The sequence below is a fragment of the Schistocerca serialis genome, chromosome 11 (assembly GCF_023864345.2).
Source record: "Schistocerca serialis cubense isolate TAMUIC-IGC-003099 chromosome 11, iqSchSeri2.2, whole genome shotgun sequence".
NCBI lineage: Eukaryota > Metazoa > Arthropoda > Insecta > Orthoptera > Acrididae > Schistocerca > Schistocerca serialis.
Genome location: NC_064648.1, coordinates 43,725,445 through 43,750,476, shown reverse-complemented (window position 1 = coordinate 43,750,476; position 25,032 = coordinate 43,725,445).

The window sequence follows — 25,032 nt, the reverse complement described above, 5'->3', positions numbered from 1 at the left end:
AACAAAACAGTAACTAATGGTTTTTAGTTAATGATCGATGTGTATTTTTTATTATGCACATTTCGTATATTACTTAATCACATATAATATTTCACGTTTAATTCCAAATACATTTTCAAACTAACAAACAATCTGTTTTCTTCCATTTAATTGTCTACCATATTTGCATTTAATTCAATGTACAAATTAAAAACTAATAAGGACTCTGGTTTCCCAGTCAACCATTTCTTATTTTCTGTTTAACATCTGTATGTGAAAATAATATTGGTGGAATAGTAGCAGTAGGTGAGAAAAGAACTAGTCATAGACACATGCACACATATATACACGGAAGAGCCAAAGTAACTGGTACATCTGCCTAATATTGTGTAGGGGCCCCACAAGCACAGACAAGTGCCACAACACGATGTGACTCGCACTCGATTAATGCCTGAAGTAGCGCTGGAGGTAATTGACAACATGACTCTTGCAGGACTGTCCATAAATCCGTCAGAGTCGGATCGGGTGGAGATCTCTTCTGAACAGTACATTGCAAGGCGTCCCCGATATGCTCAATAATGTTGACATCTGGGGGTTTTGGTCGCCAGCGGTAGTTTTTAAATTCAGAAGAGTGTTCCTGGAGCCACTCTGTAACAATTCCGGACGTGTGGGGTGTCGCATTGTCCTGCTAGAATTTCCCAATTCCGGCGGAGTGCACAATTTACATGAATGGATGTAGGTGATCACACAGGATGCTTACGCACGTGTCACCCATCAGAGTTGTATTTAGACGTATCAGAGGTCCCATATTACTCAATCTCACACGCTCCATACCATTACAGGGTCTCCAGCCAAGTTATGGCGCCAAAGTTAGCTCCGTGTTTATGTCTCGTTTATAATCTATGTCTAGAAATAGGCCATGGGAAATCACAGAGGTAGTTACAATGAAGTAAGTCCGATAGACCTTGTTGCTTGCTGGATGTTCTGTAAAAAGCATCTGAAAAGATGATTGGTGTCAGACGGTCTTCTGAGTGGTGTGAACTACTAACAGCTCGCTTTCCGTGACCACTAAGAATGCTGCAAATGCAGTACAACAAGTTGTCTGTCCAGCCGCGTGAAAATACGTAGTTGGCGGCACGGTGTCGGTACCCCCGAGGCTCACGACGACTCTCGGTGGCGGCCGGCGCTGTTCTCTCAGACAGTGGGGGCTGCGGTGCGAGTGGCTGAGCGCTCACTGTCGAGATAGCCGCCAGGGCTGCGGCATCGTGCTAAACGTTCTGGGAAACTGGTGCGAGTTAATCATCTGTGACACCAGCAAAGGCTGCATTTTCTTTTTTTTCCGAGGCTACATTTGGACAGACAGCGTCCGCCATCTGATAATTTTTTGCGGATCTTAGTGCTCCACTGAGTGGACTCAGCCGACACCAACAGCCCCCGCCTCACAGCGATGTCTGGCTGCGCAGGTGACGTCACGGCCGCCGTTGCCCGTGCACTGCCGCGTGGAGGTATTCTATCATTTTTTTGTATAAGATACAGCTGAAATTAATTACTTCATGATATTATATGTGCAATTTCGAAAAGGAAAATTATTAAATTTTTAATTTTTGAGAAGAGAAAAAAAAGCAATATAGGTATGAGTAGCAGTTGTCCCCTCACCGGCACTACTGAGGAAGGTGGTCTCAGAACATCTCCTGGAGCCCGACTGCCCTGGGCAGTGCCTCCCATAAACTAATAAGTTTATCACATGAGATATTTCGCGCCTTGAATGTCACGAGACCAGTCATCCCTCACATAACTGTTCTAATGTCTAAATGTACTCGTGGGAAGACAGAAAAGACGATAGAAAGAATCACAGAATGTGACGAGGTATCCAGAATTACTTACCCTGCAAGGTCAGCTTGATGGTATTACTTGCAGCAATTAACATCCACCAGTTTACCCATTGCTCACAAGCCACACTGGACAGCGTAGTCCCTGTTTTCCAGTTGGATTGATCACACAGCAATACACAAACTTTGCCACAGCCAACACTTGTTCCTCAGGGTGTAAATGAACCAAAGAGTCTGACTATGCCTAAGGTTTAACGACGTTGCGTTTGGGCAGAGATCTTCTTTCGTCAACAGTAGTGATCCTGAAAATTGCACACTGATGACACTAAACATACAGGGTGTGCCAAAAAGGAGCTGGTAGCTTTGGAATGATACACAGATATACTGAGAAAACTACAGAATCGATTGATGTGTCATTTCGTAGCAAAGAACCTCAAGTTTCAAATAAAAGTGTAATTTTGTTTTTGATTTGACTAGCGTTTATGAAGCGGAAAACATCTCACTGGTAGTCAATTTCTTCCCACATTCGTTGCAGCAAATCGGGCGTAACTTGTGCAACAGCAGCGTATATTCGATTTTTCGGGTCAGCTAAATTGTTTGCTAGGCGAGGAACATAAACACGCTCTTTAATGAAACCACCTAACAGTTTCAGCAGCGTTCGCCGCATGGAACCAGAACACACAGCGAGCACACTCGACACCAGTGAAAGCAGCCATCTTAACTGTGCACAACGCTGGCGCTCCTGGGGGCGGAATGGGGTACTGATGGACTGATGTACATGAGGTTGTTTGCTCCAGAATCATACATCTACCAATTCTAGAAGTTATCTCAATAATTTTCTATATCATTGTAAAGTAGCAAATTACTTTTTGACTTCCCTGCAACTGGCACAGAGACAGTCTTGTAGAAGACGTTCTGTAACTTCAAATGGTGAAGTCTTCTGATACAAAAACTTTATTTGCCAAAATCAGAATTGATTGTACAGTGATGGTTGGTTGTTTGGGGGAAGAGACCAAACAGCGAGGTCATCGGTTTCATCGGATTAGGGAAGAATAGGGAAGGAAGTCAGCCATGCCCTTTCAAAGGAACCATCCCGGCATTTGCCTGAAGAGATTTAGGGATATCACGGAAAACCTAAATCAGGATGGCCGGACGCGGGATTGAACCGTCGTCCTTCCGAATGTGAGTCCAGTGTGCTAACCACTGCGCCACCTCGCTCGGTGTAGAGTGATGACTAGTTTCGACAAATTTGAATTGCCATTTTCAGATTATTCTCCCTTAATACATATCTATATATATAAAACAAAGTCGGGTTTGTTACAACACTTATAACTCGAGATCTGCTGGACCAATTTTCATGGTTTTTGATTTGTTGGATTTGTCTCCGCCCCGAATAGCAGAATACATCTTAAAAATAATGAAAAATTGACGAATACTTGAAAAATGCGTTTTTTTCCCTAAAAGTTCTTTAGTTTCGGAGCTGTCAAATTTTTTTGTCAAAATCTGTAAGTAATGATTGACATTTATGCATGCGTTCATAAACTATTTAAAATGGATGAATAAACTATTATGTGTATTTTTTTAAAAAAAGATTGAAAAATATTACGTGTGCGTTCAGAAATGTGTAATGAATACTTAATCATTTCAATAAATGCTCATTTGTTTATTACATGTCAAACATTTGTTGTCCAATCCTGTCAAATACTGTAACAACTATTTATGTGTGCGTTCAGAAATTTATTTTGTGTAAAATGTCTCGAAAGTTCAGGTAGGTACTGTTATATTTGTTTGTTTTAGACATTAATTTGTGTAAATTATTTATTAAATTAATTAAACATTTATTCTACAGGTTAACAAAAGTGTAAATGTCTTTTCATAGGTTGTCTATGATTTTTCTTGATAAGCTATTGTCTATGTCTCGATTGTTTTATGTGATTTTGTGCGAGTGCATATTCAGTATTACTATTAATAAAAATGCCGCGTCCTAGAAGATCTAATCTTTCCCAACGGAGCCGTAATGCAATTAGGCAACGGAATATCGCGAGTCAATTATCTGACGAAGAACGAGAAATTGCCCGAGAAGAGCGCCGCGTTAGGATGGAACAAAGAAGGACCTTAATTCGTGCTTCTCAAACACAAGAGCAAAGAGAGGCAGCCCGTGAAACGGCTAGATTAGAAACGAGAAATCGTCGAGCTTATCGTACAGATGAACAGAGGAATAATCTTCGAAGTGCAAGAAGAAATGGTTCAAGTATTGATTTGAATCGAGCAGCGTTTCGATATGATTGCACCATCGACTACAGCTTGCATCGTTTAGTTTGCATTGGTCCAATGGACGTTGTTTGCCAGCATTGTGGCGCATTGAAGTTTGCTGGTGAAACGCCTGGTTTGTGCTGCCTTAGTGGTAAAGTGACATTGCCATTAGTGGTCCCGCCACCAGAGCTATTACGTTCCCTGCTTTATGGCGAAACACTAGAATCACGACATTTTCTAGCGAACACTCAAAAATACAATGTCTGTTTCCAAATGACTTCACTTGGGGCGGAAATTATCGAAGAACACGGATATAATCCGACATTTAAGGCAATTTACGTTAAAAACTTTATTTTCTATGATTGTAAAAAAAATTGGGAATGTAGTTTGTTAGATTTCTGTATTTGTCTCTAAAATTAAAATGGTATGTTATTATTTAAAAAAAAGTGTTTGTAAATCTAACTATAACTATGGCTTTGAATTTACAGATTCAAGGCCAGATTTGCCATCGCATTGGATCATTGCAACCTATTGAAGGTGCACAGCACAAATTCTTGCAAATATACTTCATGGGCAATATGGAAGAACAACTTGACCGGCGTCAAGGGATCAACACAGCTACGAAAAGAGCAATTCTCCAAGATTTGCAGCAAATGCTTCATGAACATCATGCATTGGTCAGGCTGTTCAAGACTGCTTTAGAGCGCATGCCAAGTGATGACTATAAAGTTGTAATCAGAGCAGATAAAAGACCAGCTGGAACACATGAACGCACATTTAATGCTCCAAAAATCGATGAAGTGGCAATCCTGATTGTTGGTGAAAACTTGGAAACACGCGATATTGTGCTTACACGACGCAATACTGGGCAACTGCAAAGAATATATGAAACACACCGTTCTTATGACGCGTTACAATACCCGCTGATGTTTTGGCAAGGAGACGATGGATATCACTTTAATATCAAAATGATTAATCCATTGAATGGTAAGATCAATATCATTGTTTTCATTTTAACTTGATATACATTTTATTCTGTTTGCTTTTTGTACACAAAAAAAGTTGTCACTCCTAATTTAGTAGAGAGTAGCTGTAAGAGTCGTTAACCTATTAGGGGTTCTAAAATACAATTTTTACTGTATTTGTTTCAGGAGAGGAAACTACCAAGAAGGTTAGTTCGATGAATTATTACGCATATCGTTTGATGATTCGTGAAAATTGTTGCGATTTCGTCGACTGCTTCAACAATACTGAGTTGACATGTACGTTAAAATCGAAACGGAGCGCCTGACATTCATCCGGTTGAATCAAGCTAAATTGCGTTCGGAAGAGTATATTCATTTACGCGATGCAATAAGCACAGAAGGAGATTCAGAAAATGTTGGTCGATTGACTATTTTACCAGCGACATACACAGGTAGCCCGCGTCATATGCATGAATATGCGCAAGATGCAATGACATATGTTCGTCATTATGGTCGGCCAGATCTATTCATTACATTTACATGTAATCCGAAATGGATGGAAATTATTCAATTGCTGCTTCCCGGACAAACATCAAGTGATCGACACGACATCACCGCACGGGTTTTCAAGCAAAAAATTCGGTCACTAATAAATTACATTGTTAAGCAACACGTCTTTTGGATTACTCGATGCTGGATGTATTCAGTCGAATGGCAAAAACGAGGCCTACCGCATGCTCACATTCTAATTTGGTTAGTAGACAGAATTCGGCCAGATCAAATAGATGACATCATATGTACGGAGATTCCTGCTCCTGAAACCGATCCAGACCTACATGATGTTGTAATCACGAATATGATTCATGGACCATGTGGCACTATCAACCGCCAATCACCGTGCATGGTCGACGGCAAGTGTTCCAAACGGTATCCGCGAAAATTCACGGCAGAGACCATTACAGGCAGTGATGGTTATCCATTGTATCGGCGTCGATCGCCCGATGATAATGGTAGAACCATCACAACTAAAGTGAAAGGAAACGATTTCATAGTTGACAACAGTTGGATTGTTCCATATTCGCCACTTCTTTCCAAAACATTCAAGGCACATTGTAATGTTGAGTATTGCAATTCGGTCAAATCTATTAAATACATTTGCAAATATGTCACGAAAGGGAGCGACATGGCGGTTTTTGGTATCCAAACATCCAATATCAACGATGAAATCACGCGCTATCAGGTTGGTAGATATGTGAACTGCAATGAAGCAATTTGGCGTACATTCTCATTCCCTATTCACGAACGTTATCCCACTGTTGTACATTTGGGGGTGCATCTAGAGAACGGTCAGAGAGTATATTTCACAGCGTCGAATGCTGCTCAACGTGCCGAAACACCTCCAGCTACAACACTGACCAGTTTCTTTGCGATTTGTCAAAACGATCCGTTCGCACGAACTTTGCTTTACTCGGAAATGCCACGTTATTACACTTGGAACGCTACATCGAAGAAATTTCAACGTCGGAAGCAAGGCGATGCAGTTCCTGGTCATCCAGATATGCGTTCAGCTGATGCTCTTGGTCGTATTTACACAGTTCATCCGAAGAATGATGAATGTTTCTATTTGCGGTTGTTGCTGGTACATGTTCGAGGGCCAACATCATTTGAATCACTACGAACTGTTGTTGGTATAGTGTGCCCCACATTTCGTGCAGCATGTCAAGAGCTGAATTTGCTTGAAAACGATACTCATTGGGACACGACAATCGCTGAAGCAATTATTTCTGCATCTCCAAGTCAGATACGCACATTATTTGCTATCATCATTTCGACATGCTTCCCATCGAACCCACGTGACCTGTGGAACAAATACAAAGATAACATGTCAGAAGACATTTTATATCGAATTCGTGTCAGCTCAAGAAATCCAGATCTTGAGGCGAATGAGGAGATGCATAACCAGGCTTTGCTCTTGATCGATGATATGTGTTACCTCATGTGCGGCAGTTTGTTAGTTAGGTTAGGAATGTCAGCGCCAGATCGCGGAATGAATGACGCATTTAATAGAGAATTGGAACGTGAACGTGAATATGATCCACATGAACTAATCCAATCAGTTCAAACGAATGTACCACTGTTGAATCCCAAGCAGAAGGAAGTCTATGATACACTGATTAATGCAATTGATGATGGAAATTGTGGCTTATTTTTTTTTTGATGCCCCCGGTGGAACTGGGAAGACATTCCTCATGTCACTGATTTTGGCCACTGTACGTGCGAGATCCGAAATTGCGGTAGCAATTGCTTCTTCTGGAATAGCGGCCACATTGTTAGACGGATGCCGTACAGCTCAATCAGCGTTAAAATTGCCATTAAACCTTCAAACTACTGAACAACCGACATGTAACATTTCGAAACACTCCGCAATGGCCAAAGTTTTAGTAGCATCAAAAATCATCATATGGGACGAATGCACAATGGCGCACAAACGCGCATTGGAAGCACTAGACCGAACATTAAAAGATCTGCGCAATGACTCGAGATGTTTTGGTGCTTCAATGATTTTATTATCTGGCGATTTCCGACAAACACTACCAGTAATTCCAAGATCTACTGCTGCCGACGAAATAAACGCTTGCCTCAAAGCATCAAATCTGTGGCGATATGTAAACAAACTTCAACTGTCTGTAAATATGAGAGTTGCATTGTTGAACGATCTATCTGCTGATGATTTCTCGAAGCAATTGCTGACTATCGGTAATGGCCGTGTTCCTGTTGACGAATCGAGCGGTTTGATTTCATTTCCTCCAAATTTTGGCAATTTCGTCTCATCAAAAGACGAGCTTATCAACAAAGTATTTCCGGATATCATTGCTAACCACAAAAATACTAAATGGTTAAGTGAGCGAGCAATTTTGGCGGCTAAAAATAAAGATGTAGATGACCTCAATTTTATAATTCAAAATCAAATCGTAGGTACTCTGAATTCATTCAAATCTATCGACTGTGTAACAAACGAAGAAGAAGCCACTAATTATCCAACTGAATTTTTGAACTCCTTGGATGTGCCTGGTTTACCACCGCACAATTTACAACTGAAGGTTGGCTCGGTAGTCATCATGCTTAGAAATTTAAACCAACCAAAACTGTGCAATGGAACGCGTTTGGTGATAAGAAAACTGATGAGCAATGTGATTCACGCGTCGACACTTAAACGAAAATTTAAAGATGAGGAAGTTCTTATTCCAAGGATTCCGATGATCCCAACAGATATGCCCTTTGAGTTTAAACGAATTCAATTCCCGATTCGTCTTGCCTTCGCCATGACGATCAACAAATCACAGGGCCAATCCTTGACTATTTGTGGCCTCAATCTAGAAAATGCGTGTTTTTCTCATGGTCAATTGTACGTGGCATGCTCACGTGTCGGCAAACCATCCGCATTATTTGTTCTTGCGCCTGACCAAAAAACAAAGAATGTCGTTTACCACAAGGTGCTTGAATGAAAATCCGATTAATGAATTAATCAGAGTGTATCCTAACCTGCACAACATAGTTTTCAATGATTTTTTTCTGACATGTGTTTGAAATACTTAATTATTATTATTTTTTTAATTTTTATTCTCATTCTGTATGTATTCATCATCATTCATCAAAATAAAATACTTTTATATTTCTATCTATATTAATATTATTTTGTATCATTGTATTACGTTCATCAAAGCCTAAATTAGTTCAGCTAAAAGGTAACACGACATTCATTGACTGTTAGGCGGTACGAAGTTCGCCGGGTCAGCTAGTTGATTATAAACTAGACGTCAGAACTTGTAACCCCACACCCTCTATAAGTTGCAAATCATTGTCGCCAGATCAGGATTACAGATAGAACAAGGCTACAAGGCTTCCACGGACATTTCCAAAAAATGGTGGAAGTGGTTCTGAGCACTATGGGACTTAACATCTGAGGTCATCAGTCCGCTAGAACTTAGAAGTACTTAAACCTAACTAAACTAAGGACATCACACACACCCATGCCCGAGGCAGGAGTCGAACTTGCGACTGTAGCGGTCGCGTGGTTTCGGACTGAAGCGCCTAGAACCGCGCGGCCTCAACAGCTGGCAAAGTTATCTATTTTATCTAGAAGTTACTTGTGATTTTATGTGTATGGCTAGCGTTAACTAGAGGTAGAAGATGGACGCTAATGATCTCACAGTATAGAATTATTGTCTGAAAATGTTGCGACACACGGTTGATAATACACTGCCAGAAAAAAAAAGTAGGTGCTTTTGGAGGTTGATAGCTCACTCAAGATTTATTGTTGCATGTGGAGTACGTCAAAGACTCTGCCATCCAGTCGATTGTACGGATGGTGAATACAGCCCTGTGATATGTTATGCCACGTAGTTGTGTAAGAGTTCTCGCTTGACATGTCGCACCTGTCACTGTCCCATCATATCCCACACATGCTCAACTGGAGAGATCGTGCCAGCTAGGGAAGTTGCCACACGTCTTACAGGCCAGATTGAGCTTGAAGAGCAGTATGTGGGCGAGCGTTATCCTTTTGGAACAACAGACCATCTTCCTGTTGCAAGAAAAGCGAAAGAACATGTTTAACAAGACTTTGCATGTCCTCTCCAGAAACACCATAGGTGAACGGAAAGGCCAGTGTGTTTTGGAAGAGTACACTCTTTGAGATGGCACTCACCAGCTCTGCATCGTACGCACAACCGAGCATCACTTGCACACAGGCAGGATCTGCTGCCGTCGCTGAAGACCACGGCGCGCCATTCCTTCTTCCAGGTGAAGCTCTGGCGGCACCAGTCGAGCTCTGCACGTCGAGGCAGTGGTGTGTGTGTGTGTGTGGGAGGGGGAGGGGGGGGGGGGGGAGACGAGCCAGAAGTGTGGGTGCCCGTAGTCTCACTAGTAATACGTGGTTCGGAACAGTTTTTGTTCACGCGTCTGGTCTCACGAGCTGTCTTGTCTGAGATGTGGTAGCTGTACTATCTGTCACTGCTGCCCCTGGAATACGGCGGGCGTCAGTGCTGTGTGGACGCGCAGAACCTCGTCTGTGAGTGCGAGAATGTTCACGTGACCACTGATAGCAGCACGACTGACGCAGCACGTCCACCTTATGTGGCAGTTCTCTGAAAGGACGACAATTTGACATCTTACAAATATATGAGTGTATGAAATATTTATGAAGAATGATCAGAGAAAATTTGAGTTTTGTGAAAAGAATATAAGATTTTTGGTTGGTTAATGTTACGAAACATCCTGTTCTGGTAATAAATCAAGAGACTCTCAACAGACAGTCAGGCAAAAGCTTATGTAGCTGACGTGTAGTTACATTCATCGTTGAATGTAGAGGAAACATTTGGACTCCGTAAGGAAAATATTTGACCGTGATTTGTCGTATGAACTTAATGAGAATATTCGTTTTGCTTACTTGAAGAGCATTACTTTCACTGTTCTGTCTTTCATTTGAGTTGAATTCGTTGTTCAGTATGTTTCTTGAAGTGAATGGCATCGATATAATCCTGCAAAGTTTAAAAGTATGCGGCGGAACGCCATTTAAGTTTGACTGATACTGCGTTCTAAAAGGAAAGAAATGATAGCTGTTAAGCTATTTAGTCGCAAGACGGGCTTTGTGTTATATCCTAGCCAGTAATGCCATCCGAGCCCGCTGCCAAAAGGTTGGCAGCATCAAAGTCCGGACGCCGTCCGCATAAGTAGCGCCAGTGAGACAGGAAATCGCCGCAAAGTCTGCGCGCGCCACCGCTGGCTTCTGGGTTCTTAAGCGCTGGAGTCGCGAGCGCTAGGACAGTTCTGTATTCGCCGCTCAGTTGTGTACTCGCCACCGAATTGTGTACTTGCTAGTCAGTTGTGTGTTCATCGCAGCAGAGTTGTTGTTTGTCGTCAGCCGACGCTGACCTAGCCGCTCCGACTCGAACTAGACAGATTCTGTAGACACGGAGTTCACGACCTTGTTTCTGTATCTTCGTAATAAAGATAAGTACCGACTTTTATTTAATCTGAGTGTTTGGGCTTTCATCTTTCTGTTCACTGTTCCAGCGGACCGGTCGGCCCGCTATTAAAAGTGTGGCGGTGACTTCGTAAGCCGTTTCTACAGCGAATTGCTTGTCGCTACGAACACCGCCACAAAACTTTGACAGTAAATGCACTATTATTTTCACCTCATATCCTTACTGTATTGTTGAAGGAATTGAGCTACTGTTGTTGGATATTGGTACCGAGTTATTAGACCAGTTGTGTGTGTGTCTGTCAGAGCGGCAGAAGCTGGAGTCAGTGCAGCCGCGACTGCTGGAGCAGCTGGACGGCAGGCGCGGCCGTCCTGCGAGCTGCCGCGGCCCCCCAGTGGCAGAGCGGTCAGCGCCGGGGCGTCGCTCCGCCCCCACACGGCGGCGGCAGAGGCCGGCGCCGCCTCTGGTGTGGGGGCGGCCGGGGGCCGAGCGCTGCGCTGCGGCACCGCGGCTGCCCGCCCGCCTCAGTTAGCGCAGACTTGCAGTCGGAAGCTTTTCACGTAGAACGGCGTACTGTAGAGCTTCATACACTGTGATCAATGTTGGTTCGCTCGCGTGTGAAAGCCGGAGGGACGTGAATAACACAGGGTGTAACAGCATCCACCAACAGTGGTGTACGCCGAAATTCTACATTCGCGTCGGCGATTTGTTCACTACATTGTTCCGTAAACTTGTGTCTGTGATCCTATTAGTGCACGTAATGCAGTACTACAATCGCTAGAAGTGTTGCTTGATGAGAACTAATACCGACCACACCGAACACAGTTACTTGTTAAATCACTGATCCTGTATCAGCTGAAACAAAGAATAGCAGATGCCCACTGTGTTTTCTTAGCAAGACCACTGGTTGTAAGCTTACATACACGTTTACAGTACAGACGAGTACGGTGTCGATAACTGATTTGCTAATTTTTGACACAATACAACTTTCACTCCTCCAAATTATTCGTTCCTTTAAGCAGAAAAGCTGTTTTAGATGCGAAGAGCATTATTGTGTTGTAACGTAGCTTCAACAAATTTTTATTTTAAATGGTGGACATCTATTAGTTCGTTTTTAACCCTGCCGGTTGCAAGCCTCGTCAAAAGGATTGAGCGACCTGTGTTGACGACGTGTTTACAATGGTGAGTTTTCTGCAGATGTGAAGACAAAAGATCCGTTGTGAAAACTATTAAAAGCACGCCGCATTGAAGTCCGCGCAATATTTTGTGTTTCTATAAAAATCACCAATCTTGCTGATATTGCGTAGTCTTAAATTTCCCAGGTTTTTTTTTCTTTTCTTCTGCAACAGTGGCCTGTTTTGTGCACCAAGGGACAATAGTGCCGTCTCTTATTGACATGTTTGGCACAAATCTGTCGATTAGTGGGAAGCTACTGTTGCAGCATCGCGATTTCTCGCCTCAAAGTCGTATTTGCGTAAGTGGACCATTGCGGATGTGCGCCAGCAATACTCCAGGCGTTGACGTGTGTGTGTGTGTGTGTGTGTGTGTGTGTGTGTGTGTGTGCGTGCGGGAAGTGCGTCATGTCCTCGCTGTGACAGCATGCGGTTAGCGGTCAGCGGTCAGCTAACATCCCGTTTGTGGTCTGGGGCGCTTCCCGCTTCCGACAGCCCGGCTGTGGGCGTCACAGCAACACAGGGCGAGGGAGGCCAGCGGGCGACACGGACAGAGTCCACACAGTAGGGGGCCCACTCTAGGGGCCAACCCAGAATCACTGTAGTGGTGATACGTGACTGCAGTCGACGGTTACCGGTACGTCGATAAGCAGTACAGAAAACGAAATATAAAAGTCAGAATTTTCCTCTTTTGCAAGAACAGTGAACCGGAAGGCGCTGCACAATTTTGAATCAGCATCTTCCAAAACGTTGAAGCCGTCGTCCTTGCTATGGCGGCACTGCGCTCTCTGACATCGAGACCTAAATTTTGGGCGTGACACCGTTTGTCGCTTCCATGTTGCGCGTGTCACCATGGGCTTCACGCAAAATGCCTACAAAGAATCTGAAATAAATTTCCTCTGTTTCGAACAGCTACACCCATTGCTAACGGCTTCATTAAGTTATAACTGTATATCTACAGATATAAATAACTAATTTATAAATTTTATATAAGCATATAAGGACAAGATTAATACGATTAAGTAGACATATAGATATCAGAGCAGCAAATCTTACCTGGTGATTAACAGTGCAACGGAGAATACAGAGAATCTGTGATACCCTCATGTCGTTTATGCACTAACTAAAATATTCGACAATGTAAACTAAATTACTCCAATCCAGACTCCACCTACACTGTTTAGGGAAAAGACCCTCGCCGCCGTGGGGTGGCGTGGCGTGCCTCAGTGATGCAGACAGCCATACAGCAGCTGCAGCAGCGTGGAAGGGGCGCCTATGCACGAGACAGACCAACATGGAGTTCCTGTTCCCCATTTTTCAAGAGTTTCTTTACACCGCCCAACACCAGTTCGTAATCTGTTGAGGGACTTCCAGGCACTTCTTTTGGTTGTCTCCAGCCTAGAGGAGCAGTCTCTACTCTCTTCCTCCACGTTTCCAGCCTTTAGTTTGTGTTGTTGCTGTTTACATAGACCCCTACAAAACTTTTTTTTGGACTTGAAGCGAAACGGTGCTGGCGAATGGCCAAATAATGGGTGAGTGTCAGATGTCCAGGCCCTGCGTCACTTCACTGATCCTCACTATATTTGGACTGAGCCTTAGGATTTCATTTTTAAGTCTTCTGTGGTTCAACGCACCGACTCGTGAAATGTTACCCTTTTACTGGGTAATCAGTCTCTTTCTCATGGTCTCCTCACTCTCGGCAGTCCCCTCCAGAAGATCCGAATGGCGGATTAGTTTGAAATCTTTTGCCAATGCAGTGACAGTCATGAGACTCTTTCAGTTACACTCCACATGTCCTGTGGATTCACATTATGTGTCTTTGATGCAGTGGTTTTCATTACCTTCTACATCCTAATGCTGTTGATAACTACTAGTTCTTCCGTCTTACAGGGGCAGTTTCCCACCCCTAGGATAAGAGAGGGTCCTGAACCACCATCGCCTGTCCACCGTCTTCCGTCTTTGGCAAGGCCACTGGCGAAACGAGGCTGACTTGACTTCCTATGCCGGAAGTCTTCAGCTGACATTGCTGTTGATTTTTATTCAAAAATTAAGCAGAGCTGAGGTTAGAACCAGCGACCCAGGACGTTTTTATTACTAATAAAAGACACTAACCCACTTTTTTGTAATCTTATTATGGGAGGTTTGAAAGTGCTTAATAAACTAACGGATTTAGCACCTTCTGCTTACTTTTCATTTTTTTTAACAGTTTGGAAAGAATAACCCGGACAGGATTAGATACTGTGAGCCTACGGTTCGTAGCTAAATGGTCTACCACTTTTACTTTTTTAAAAAAATTCCATAACACATTTTCTATTCAAAAAAGAATAAAACAGTATTTCCTGCCGTTTTCTTTTTTCTAATTTGAAACGAGACCAACAATGTCAAAAGATTTGATAAACTGTGAATTAATATACCTAATGGGCGATGACGAGAATACAACAAGGACTCCCTAACTCAACCGATACTTTGACGACAAAATACGAGGCTCAACATATTGGTAAATAAGTCGCTATACCGTGCAGGCGCACACGCTTCCAGTATGCAGTACCCATGTCCTGGTAGAAGGCAAGTGGCTCCACATGGTCTCCTCATCTACACTGTAATGAGCACAGTGCTCCAGTAGCCACGCAATTGTATCTGACTTTGCCCTTGACAAGTAGGAGGAGACTAGATGCAAGAGAATACCACCCAAGAAGGCAGTCTCACCAGATAGAGTAGGAAACGCTAATTGTTTTTTAAGCCAGTTCGCTTTGACATAACAGGTAAATCAATCTTGTAGTGTGTCTACGGCAGGAAAGCGACTGCACTGATCGGTGACTCTAAATGCATTACGAAACTGACGCTCATTGGTGAACAGCTGTGTACCACGTGTTACCACAAGGACGCCACCGCCACCGTAGAACTGAAAGGCTGAGACGAAACCACACCGGCTTCCAAGAAGACTGCGGCGATGACTGTTCACCAGGTGCCGTACAGTCCACCCTCCCCTTCACATTAAGAAACGTGTGGCAATGTGAAGCTGCCTCTGTAGAATACGAGCCCCCAAGTAACTAACAGCAATATAAAATTCACGGTCACGTTTTAACTGGAATTTCAATAGACCAACATCGACAGGCGTATCTAGACCCCCCAGCCAACATTTTTAGGCTAAGAGCGCATTGAGATGAACGCCGAATGAGGAGCCCAGAACTGTTGAATTACATAATAAGGTTATTTATCTCAAACATTGATCCGAAACATTATAATTCATCCACTGCTACCATACTGAGTTTATGCTGCAGCAAGCTTGCAATCAAATTTTATTACACACTTGTACCCTAAGTACACTTCTTCGCGATCCATTACACACATTAAATTTTAATGGTGAAACCTGAACCATAAATGTTACCACCAGTCACACATTCACACACAACACAAATGGCGGCCATAAGGACAGACCCGATAACAATCTTTACAACACAAACACATAAAATAGACAGGTACAGTATGCATATTCCCGTACAGGGGAGACATGTTAATTGAGAGTCGCTTCCCCGGTGTCGGCACATAATTGCGATGCTGCAGTTTCTGGGTTGTTCAGAAATACGAAGCGGTGTCTCTGCGGACATGCATGCGTGCATGTATCCATGCATGTCCGAAAGAACATTGCACTGTACTTGTGAAGAAAACGGATAGAGTGTAAGTAGGCTGTTTAGGTTTTCATGTTGGTAACGCCACGTAGCACTCTGTATGAAAATCACTCTCTATGCTGTGTGCAGTCTGTGGCGGGTTGGACTCATTGTTGGAATATTCGCATGTGTAGTGTTGGGCAGTTAGATGTGAACAGCGCGTTGCGTTGCGCAGTTGAAGGTGAGCCACCAGCTGTGGTGGATGTGGGCAGAGAGATGCGGAGTTTGAGAGGTTGCCATAAGCAGACGATCTGGACGTTGGACGTGTGTCCGCCAGAAAAAGGAAATTTGTGAAGTTGGATGTCATGAATGGATATATATATATATGATGACCTTTGAACACTATTAAGGTAAATACATTGTTTGTTCTCTATCAGAATCTTTCATTTGCTAACTATGCCCATCAGTAGTTAGTGCCTTCAGTAGTTAGAATCTTTTATTTATCTGCCAGTATTGACGCTCGCTGTACTACAGTGCTTCGACTAACGAAGATTTTTTTTGAGGTAAGTGATTCATGAGAGGTATAGGTTATTGTTAGTCAGAACCATTCTTTTGTAGGGATTATTGAAAGTCAGATCGTGTTGCGCTAAAAAATATTGTGTGTCAGTTTAGTGATGATCAGAATAAGTAAAGAGAGAAATGTCTGAGTACGTTCAGTTTTACTCAGCTGTATTTGTATCAAATAACGTAGACGTTTACTAGCACAGTCATTCGTAATTTTTCTAAGGGGACGTTGCAAGACTAGTATGGTGCTGACTGATGAAAAACTCTCGTCCGAAGCAAAACCTTTGACCAATATTTTAGTCACACTCTTTGTATAGTCGTTCGTAATCTACAGGGCCAGAAATAATGAACAATTGCCCTGCGAATCAGGATTAAACCTATGGATGCTAATATCTGTAAATAATGTTTTCAGTTGTAGCTAATGACATAAAGAATTCCCGATACCTGCAACCATTCAGCGGTTAGCTTCTTAGTTTTTCTGTACTACCACACACTTCGTTCCATTACCTGATTATGATTCCTTGATACTTGAGGATGGATGCTGTCAATCGATTCCTTCCATAATTTTCATGACTTCTAATCTGTAAGTCTTCATTATGAACTCGATTACCCATCTTATTTTCAGCATTATTTTGTACAGGCTATAAGTTGGCGCTTCAACTTTCGCCAAATAAAATATTTCAGAATATTTCTACCAGAATGAAGAATGTCGTCAGAGAATGGTGTTTGTAGCAGCACAACAGAGGATGTAGGCAGACTGAATTTCAGGAAATGTAATTAGCATGTTGTGGTTTGGTAGTCGCCCTATGCTGTATGATTGGTTTGAAAACTCAGAATTCTTTTCTGGACGACTGAATGACTACGATACAATTTTTTGCTTTGTTGTGAGTAGTCATTCAGCCTTTATACACCGGAAAGAAAACTTGATAGGTACAGTCGTGCTCAAAAGTATCCGAACCACCTGAATTGCATTTCGCCTGATTCGCATGCAACCCACATAACGCAGCTGTCTAGCAGGTCCTCTAATTGGTCCTTGGTACAGTCGTTTGACTATTGAAAATGGTTCCAACAATTCACCATTAGAAAGCACTGCTCTGTATTGCAATAACTCAAGATGTAAAGTAATACCAAGGTACAGCAAATATCAGGGAACACCTTATCACAGATAAGACTGTCCTTAAGGCTTGTAAGCTCACATTTATTACAATAAATGACATGCGTGAAATGTTACCACTCTCATTATTACATCAGATAGCTAATGCACGTAGTAAGTTCGTCGTATCCATGATTTCCTCTTCAACATAACATACTGTTCTTATTGTCTAACACAAAATTTCATTAAAAATTTAAGTTATTCACGAGCAGCTAGTTGAGAATATGGATGAACTTCAAATGACACGACGAACTGTCTCGTTCTGCATATGGATTCAAACCCAGGTCATACAGACTAAGCAACTTCATGCCTGACGGAAACTAACAGTCATTCCTGACTATGCACACAAAGAGTGATATACCTCGATTTTAGACAGTATCAGTTAGCAAATATCAACTTTAAATTACAAAACGTAAATATTTTTAACGGACGCAAATTCCTACCCGGCATCTATTGTCCCTGTTAACGAAATACAAGAGATGTTAAATATTGCTTTTTCACAAGTAACTTACTTGAAATGCCGTGAGGTAAAGCTTTGTGTTGGACAGGGAATCGAACCCAGAACCTAATCGGAATGTTATCGAAGCACAATCAACTGTGACATATCGAATTTTCTCGGCAGTAGCTAGATGTTTTAACTGAAATGAGGAGGCGAAACATTAATTTTTTCCTTCCCAGGACTCCAACCTGGCACCTATCGCTGTTATAGTCTAGAGAAAACGAACGTTAAATATGGGTTTGTTACACCAGCAATTATTTGTGGGCATCTTTGAACTAGAAATAATATTACGAAGAGTTCAGTGCTGACTGGGAATCGAACCCCATACATATCGTTGTTGACTGCACACAAAGAGGCCGGCCGCAGTGGCCCTGCGGTTCTAGGCGCTGCAGTCCGGAACCGAGGGACTGCTACGGTCACAGGTTCGAATCCTGCCTCGGTCATGGATGTGTGTGATGTCCTAAGGTTACTTAGGTTTAAGTAGTTCTAAGTTCTAGGGGCCTAATGACCTCAGAAGTTAAGTCCCATAGTGCTCAGGGCCATTTGAACCATTTTATTTGACCCTACATAGCGTTTGTTTCGTCACTTGAAATAAATAATTAGCATAAGAAAGGTTACTGGTGATAGAGTTCTACGAGTCGCGACTCCTGACTTTATTGTGGTTCAACCTAACGTCTACATGGTAGAGAAGGAATATCGTGATTAACATGAATTTCAGACCACAATGCCATTATACCTTCTTCACTCTTCGTAGCCAGAAGAGAATAGAATTTGTCTCTCCTTATCAAAAATCATCAGCAGAAGCTGGAATCGAACCCACACCATAAGTATATGAACCTATCATCAATACAACAGACCACCAATCCTCTTCTCTGTGACTCATTTTTCTATCATAACAACGTTGCGCCATACTGGATGAGAGTTCTGACACACAGGCTCCCTGTAGTGGTTTGCAACATGTTCAATACATTCATTGCCATGAACTAGCTGCCTCGGCTACCTAGTGCATACATTCGACTCTATTTTGTAATCACCGAAATAAAATCACGTACCTGCCACCTACGCAGAACTGCCAACAGTGCAGGATGCAGAAATTCAAATAGCAAGTGTTCCTTTCCACTTGAGCTACTCTATTGCGCTATCCGTTTGTTGAAAACGTCGTACAGTGCAAAAGAAAAGCTGTAAATGCCTGTCTCTCGGAAGTCTATATCCGGCCATATGCATTAGCTCAAAGCACTGTGGAATGTGGAACTTCTGGAGAAATTGTTTTTGACTTCTGGACGCGCTGTAGCTATGTTTCAGCTCATATCGTAATGGTAAACGTCGCGAGTTCGAACACATTCACTGCTACATTTAAAAAAATGCAATTCTGCTGTCTGCTGAAGTTATCAATCTAATGGAACTTTGAACATAATTCCCTTCACTTCTCAAACCAAAATAGTCGCATGTGGAAAAAGGGCTAACTTCTGTGACATTTTGTTCTTTTCAGGTTCAATAGAAGGCCATGCAGCATATGCATCTCGAAACTTTTGTATTATCTATGGGGAGAGCACATCGTGCCACAATACGTCATAAAAGTATTTTCTACATTAGCAGTCGTGTAGTAGTGGTATTTTCTTCTTCTTCAAACCTTGTTTGACAGCTTTAACTCAGAACAAGTTTTCTACATGCATATAATCAATAAACTGCATGTGCATTGTCAGACTGTTATAGATAACATCAGAGAATTCGCATGTATCGTTGATGATTAATTTCTCTCGCATGTTTACCATTCTTTTAACAACACTAAAAGAAACCTTACGAAAATTGTGCACTGCATTATAAACAATGAAATTAAACTACCAATGATAACCTTGCGACACGAAAGTCTGTCGATAAAACTGAGTGTCTGTACACAAGCTTGCCCCTATCTGCACGAATTAGTAAAATACTACCCAATTAGATTTCGATTTTGTCTGTGTTTGATTGGTATGCTGTGTCATACTCAAGTGGTATGCAAATGTGGCATTTCATAAATAAAGTTATGTATTCCTAGAAACCCAAAATTTGTTTGTCAGCAGCGGAAAGAGGCGTTACCTGTTGTTCAGCACTAAGTTTTTCACCATTGCACTATGAGCCAAAAGTATTTTCTTGAGATTTCTTTACCGATGTTTGATCTGACTGTTTGTAGCTCTTTCACAGAAGGGATAAAAACGTTACAGTCCTCAAGACTGGAACTACAAACCATAAAAGACGCTTTTTCTCAGGTCAGCACATTACCACAGAGCTAGAGAAGAGACATGTCTTTTGACAATTTGTCCATTATATTTGGACTGTTGAGTTCCGTGGCCGTGGATAATGATATTTCATTGTAAAAATACAGCAACCAGCCACTTTTTAATGCGTTTTATTTATGCCAATATGCATTTCGGGTTTGCACCCATCTTCAGCTGGCAAATTACATGGATCTTCAGTTACTACAGTAGTACAATCTCGACAGCAGTTTGGATGCTGCAGCAGGCCTGTGCAAAAGCAACGATTCTAATCATTTTCTTCAATTTCGCGAGTTTAAAGTTACGCACTATCAGTTGTTCATTTTACTTACATTCTCCTCTCCTTGTTTTTTCTTGGCTTTTCTTCTTTCTTGCAACAACACAAACACTTTTTACCACGTATTTTACACAGGCGCACTGCGTTATCCGCCATGTTGTCGACTGACAGTTTTTGTTTACATACAAACGGTTTATCTATGGACAGAGTTACATTGTTCGAAAGTGTTGAGGTTATAAGATAAGCTACTGTTTTCCAAACATTGACTTGGGTGACAGAAGTATTCTAAGTACAATGTATACAATTTTTTTTTTTTTTGTAGTATTGAAGATAATAAACTAACATAACACATTTATACAACGCAGTAATTCATACATTTACAATATAACAAAGATAGAATTAAGATTTTTATGTTTTATACTATTACATGCATTTGGTTAGGTTTATATTACATTATGTTATTTCTTGATTGTGCTTAGTGAGTGGTTTGATAAGTAGAGTGTGGAAGTTTTTAAGAAATATTCGGTTTGGTAGCTCTGTTTGGTCGTTAAGTATGTCAGAAGGGGATGCATGTTTATGTGAATAAATTTCGCTTTCTTCTAGGAGGTTCATTCTTTTTCCTTTGTTGGCTAGGTGGAGAACTTGTAGGTTATGGGATATGTCTGTTACTTGATGTTCTTCTTCTGCTACATGTTGGGCGAATGTGGATTTATTTAAGTTTTTTAAACGAAGAGCATCCATGTGTTCTCGAAACCGTATGCTGAAGTTTCTCCCTGTTTGGCCTATGTATGTTTTTGGACATGAGTTGCAGTTAAATTCGTATATTCCTGATTGATTGTACAGTTTGGTATTATTTTTAATGTTATGGATAGCTTTGTCCTTTATTTTGTTATTTGTATAGTAGCTGATTTTGATATCTGTTCCTCGGAACAGCTTTGCTATTTTATATGACAGCTTTCCTACAATTGGCAAGCTTACATATTTTTCTTTTGGCTGTGTTGTGGCATTCTTTAATGTTGTTTTGTTATTGTATTTGTTTATGTGGGGATTTATCTTAGAGTTTAGTTCATCTATTAATTTTGGATTGTAACCATTATTGTAAGCAATTGCTTTGATGGTGTTTAGTTCTTCTATTTGATCAGTTGGTTCTAGTGGTATTTTGTGCATTCTGTTTAGCATTGCTCTGTATGAAGCCGTCTTATGTTTATCCGGGTGGCAGGATGATTTATTAATTGTGTTATCTGTGTATGTTGGTTTCCTGTATACTTGAAATTTGTGTTTGTTGTTGGAGTTACTTATGCAGAGATCCAGAAAATTTAAACCTGCTTCTGTCTGGTGTTCTACAATGAAGATGATGTTCTGATGCATTTTATTCATTATTCCGAGGAACAGATATCAAAATCAGCTACTATACAAATAACAAAATAAAGGACAAAGCTATCCATAACATTAAAAATAATACCAAACTGTACAATCAATCAGGAATATACAAACTTAACTGCAACTCATGTCCAAAAACATACATAGGCCAAACAGGGAGAAACTTCAGCATACGGTTTCGAGAACACATGAATGCTCTTCGTTTAAAAAACTTAAACAAATCCACATTCGCCCAACATGTAGCAGAAGAAGAACATCAAGTAACAGACATATCCCATAACCTACAAGTTCTCCACCTAGCCAACAAAGGAAAAAGAATGAACCTCCTAGAAGAAAGCGAAATTTATTCACATAAACATGCATCCCCTTCTGACATACTTAACGACCAAACAGAGCTACCAAACCGAATATTTCTTAAAAACTTCCACACTCTACTTATCAAACCACTCACTAAGCACAATCAAGAAATAACATAATGTAATATAAACCTAACCAAATGCATGTAATAGTATAAAACAGAAAAATCTTAATTCTATCTTTGTTATATTGTAAATGTATGAATTACTGCGTTGTATAAATGTGTTATGTTAGTGTATTATCTTCAATACTACAAAAAAAAAATTGTATACATTGTACTTAGAATACTTCTGTCACCCAAGTCAATGTTTGGAAAACAGTAGCTTATCTTATAACCTCAACACTTTCGAAAAATGTAACTCTGTCCATAGATAAACCGTTTGTATGTAAACAAAAACTGTCAGTCGACAACATGGTGGATAACGCAGTGCGCCTGTGTAAAATACGTGGTAAAAAGTGTTTGTGTTGTTGCAAGAAAGAAGAAAAGCCAAGAAAAACAAGGAGAGGAGAATGTAAGTAAAATGAATAACTGATAGTGCGTAACTTTAAACTCGCGAAATTGAAGAAAATGATTAGAATCGTTGCTTTTGCACAGGCCTGCTGCAGCATCCAAACTGCTGTCGAGATTGTACTACTGTAGTAACTGAAGATCCATGTAATTTGCCAGCTGAAGATGGGTGCAAACCCGAAATGCATATTGGCATAAATAAAACGCATTAAAAAGTGGCTGGTTGCTGTATTTTTACAATGAAATATCATTATCCACGGCCACGGAGCTCAACATTCCAAATATAATGGTTAAATTGTTATTGACACTACCTAGCCAGGTACTAAGAGCTTTACATGACTTCAGAAAGTACAAAATTAAGTTAGAAAGAACAATTCTTAGTATCAAGTTCAATAAAAAGTGTTTAAGTGCGAATGTAACTCCAAAATATGTCAAAGTGAACATCAACAGTCAAAGCAAAGCAGCGAAAATAGCTAAAGAAAGAAGTGAAATTATATGGCTCCAATCTGAAATCCGAAACCAACACAGAAAGAAGCAGTTTTTAAACCACCAGTTATATAGATTACATTTAGAGCTAGGTAAACAACTTACTCCCACACAATTCAACCATGCATTCGATTTTGTCAGTACAATAGCTATGAAAGAACAGCATAAAGTCAGATGTAGGCATAACAATAAGTTGAAAAAGCTTATGTCACAAATTCCAAAGGTGAATGACAATGTACCTTCCACTAAGCATAAATTCTCCAAACGTCTAGTAAATTCAACAAACATCATCTTCAGTGATAAAGAAGTAAGTTTGCTGAATAAAGGGCTTCAACGTAATATCACCCCACCTCTGACTGAAAATAATATTAAAGAATTAATAGTAGGCACCAAAATAGCCTGTCATACTGCAAATTAACTCAGAATGATCAGATTGCCATAGGCCACAAAGTTAACAATTTTATCACCAAACAAATAGAGAAAGCAAATAATAATAATAGTATAAAGCACCATGACACTACAATACTTAAAAGTGTTAATAAGAATCTAAGCGACAATAAAGCTTTAGTAGTAAAAGCAGATAAAAGCAATGCTATTGTTGTAATGTATGAAAGTGAATACGTAAGAAAAACCATTGAATTTTTCAGTAACAATAATATAGTAGAAATACAGTCTGATCCCACTCTTAAGTTACAGAACAAACTTAAAAATATGATGAAAAAAAGTGATTTCCTCTTAAATGCAAAAGATATACATAATGCACTGTTATGAACCCTTATGCACCACATCTACGAGCACAACCCAAGACCCATAAAGTTAACTGTCCCATACGTCCAATTGTTAATTCTCGGAGCAGCCCAACTTATAAAATCAGCATGAAACTGAATGAGATCCTTAGCAACACATTCAAATTTGAAGAGACATACTCAGTAAAGAACAGTTATGAACTTATTAATTGTCTAAAAGAAATTCAGATTCCTGATACTGCTAGGTTTGCATCACTTGACATCACAAACCTCTACACAAACATACCAGTCAAAGAAACAATAGAAATAATTAAAAACAATTTACTTAAACATAAAAATTTGGCATTACCAGAAATATATGAATTCATTGACGTATTAACACTAGTACTATCACACAACTATTTTTCTTTTAATAACAAAATGTACCAGCAGAAAGAGGACCTGGCTATGGGTAGCTGCCTTGCCAGTTTGCTTGCAGATATTTTCATCAATAACTTAGAATGTAAATTTTTTAAAGAAAACCCCCAGATAGTAAACAAGATAATTTATTACAAAAGGTATGTTGATGATATAATAATCCTATTTGATGGCACAGCAGAAGAAATTGATAACCTTGCAAAAGAAATGAATAAAATGCATCAGAACATCATCTTCATTGTAGAACACCAGACAGAAGCAGGTTTAAATTTTCTGGATCTCTGCATAAGTAACTCCAACAACAAACACAAATTTCAAGTATACAGGAAACCAACATACACAGATAACACAATTAATAAATCATCCTGCCACCCGGATAAACATAAGACGGCTTCATACAGAGCAATGCTAAACAGAATGCACAAAATACCACTAGAACCAACTGATCAAATAGAAGAACTAAACACCATCAAAGCAATTGCTTACAATAATGGTTACAATCCAAAATTAATAGATGAACTAAACTCTAAGATAAATCCCCACATAAACAAATACAATAACAAAACAACATTAAAGAATGCCACAACACAGCCAAAAGAAAAATAT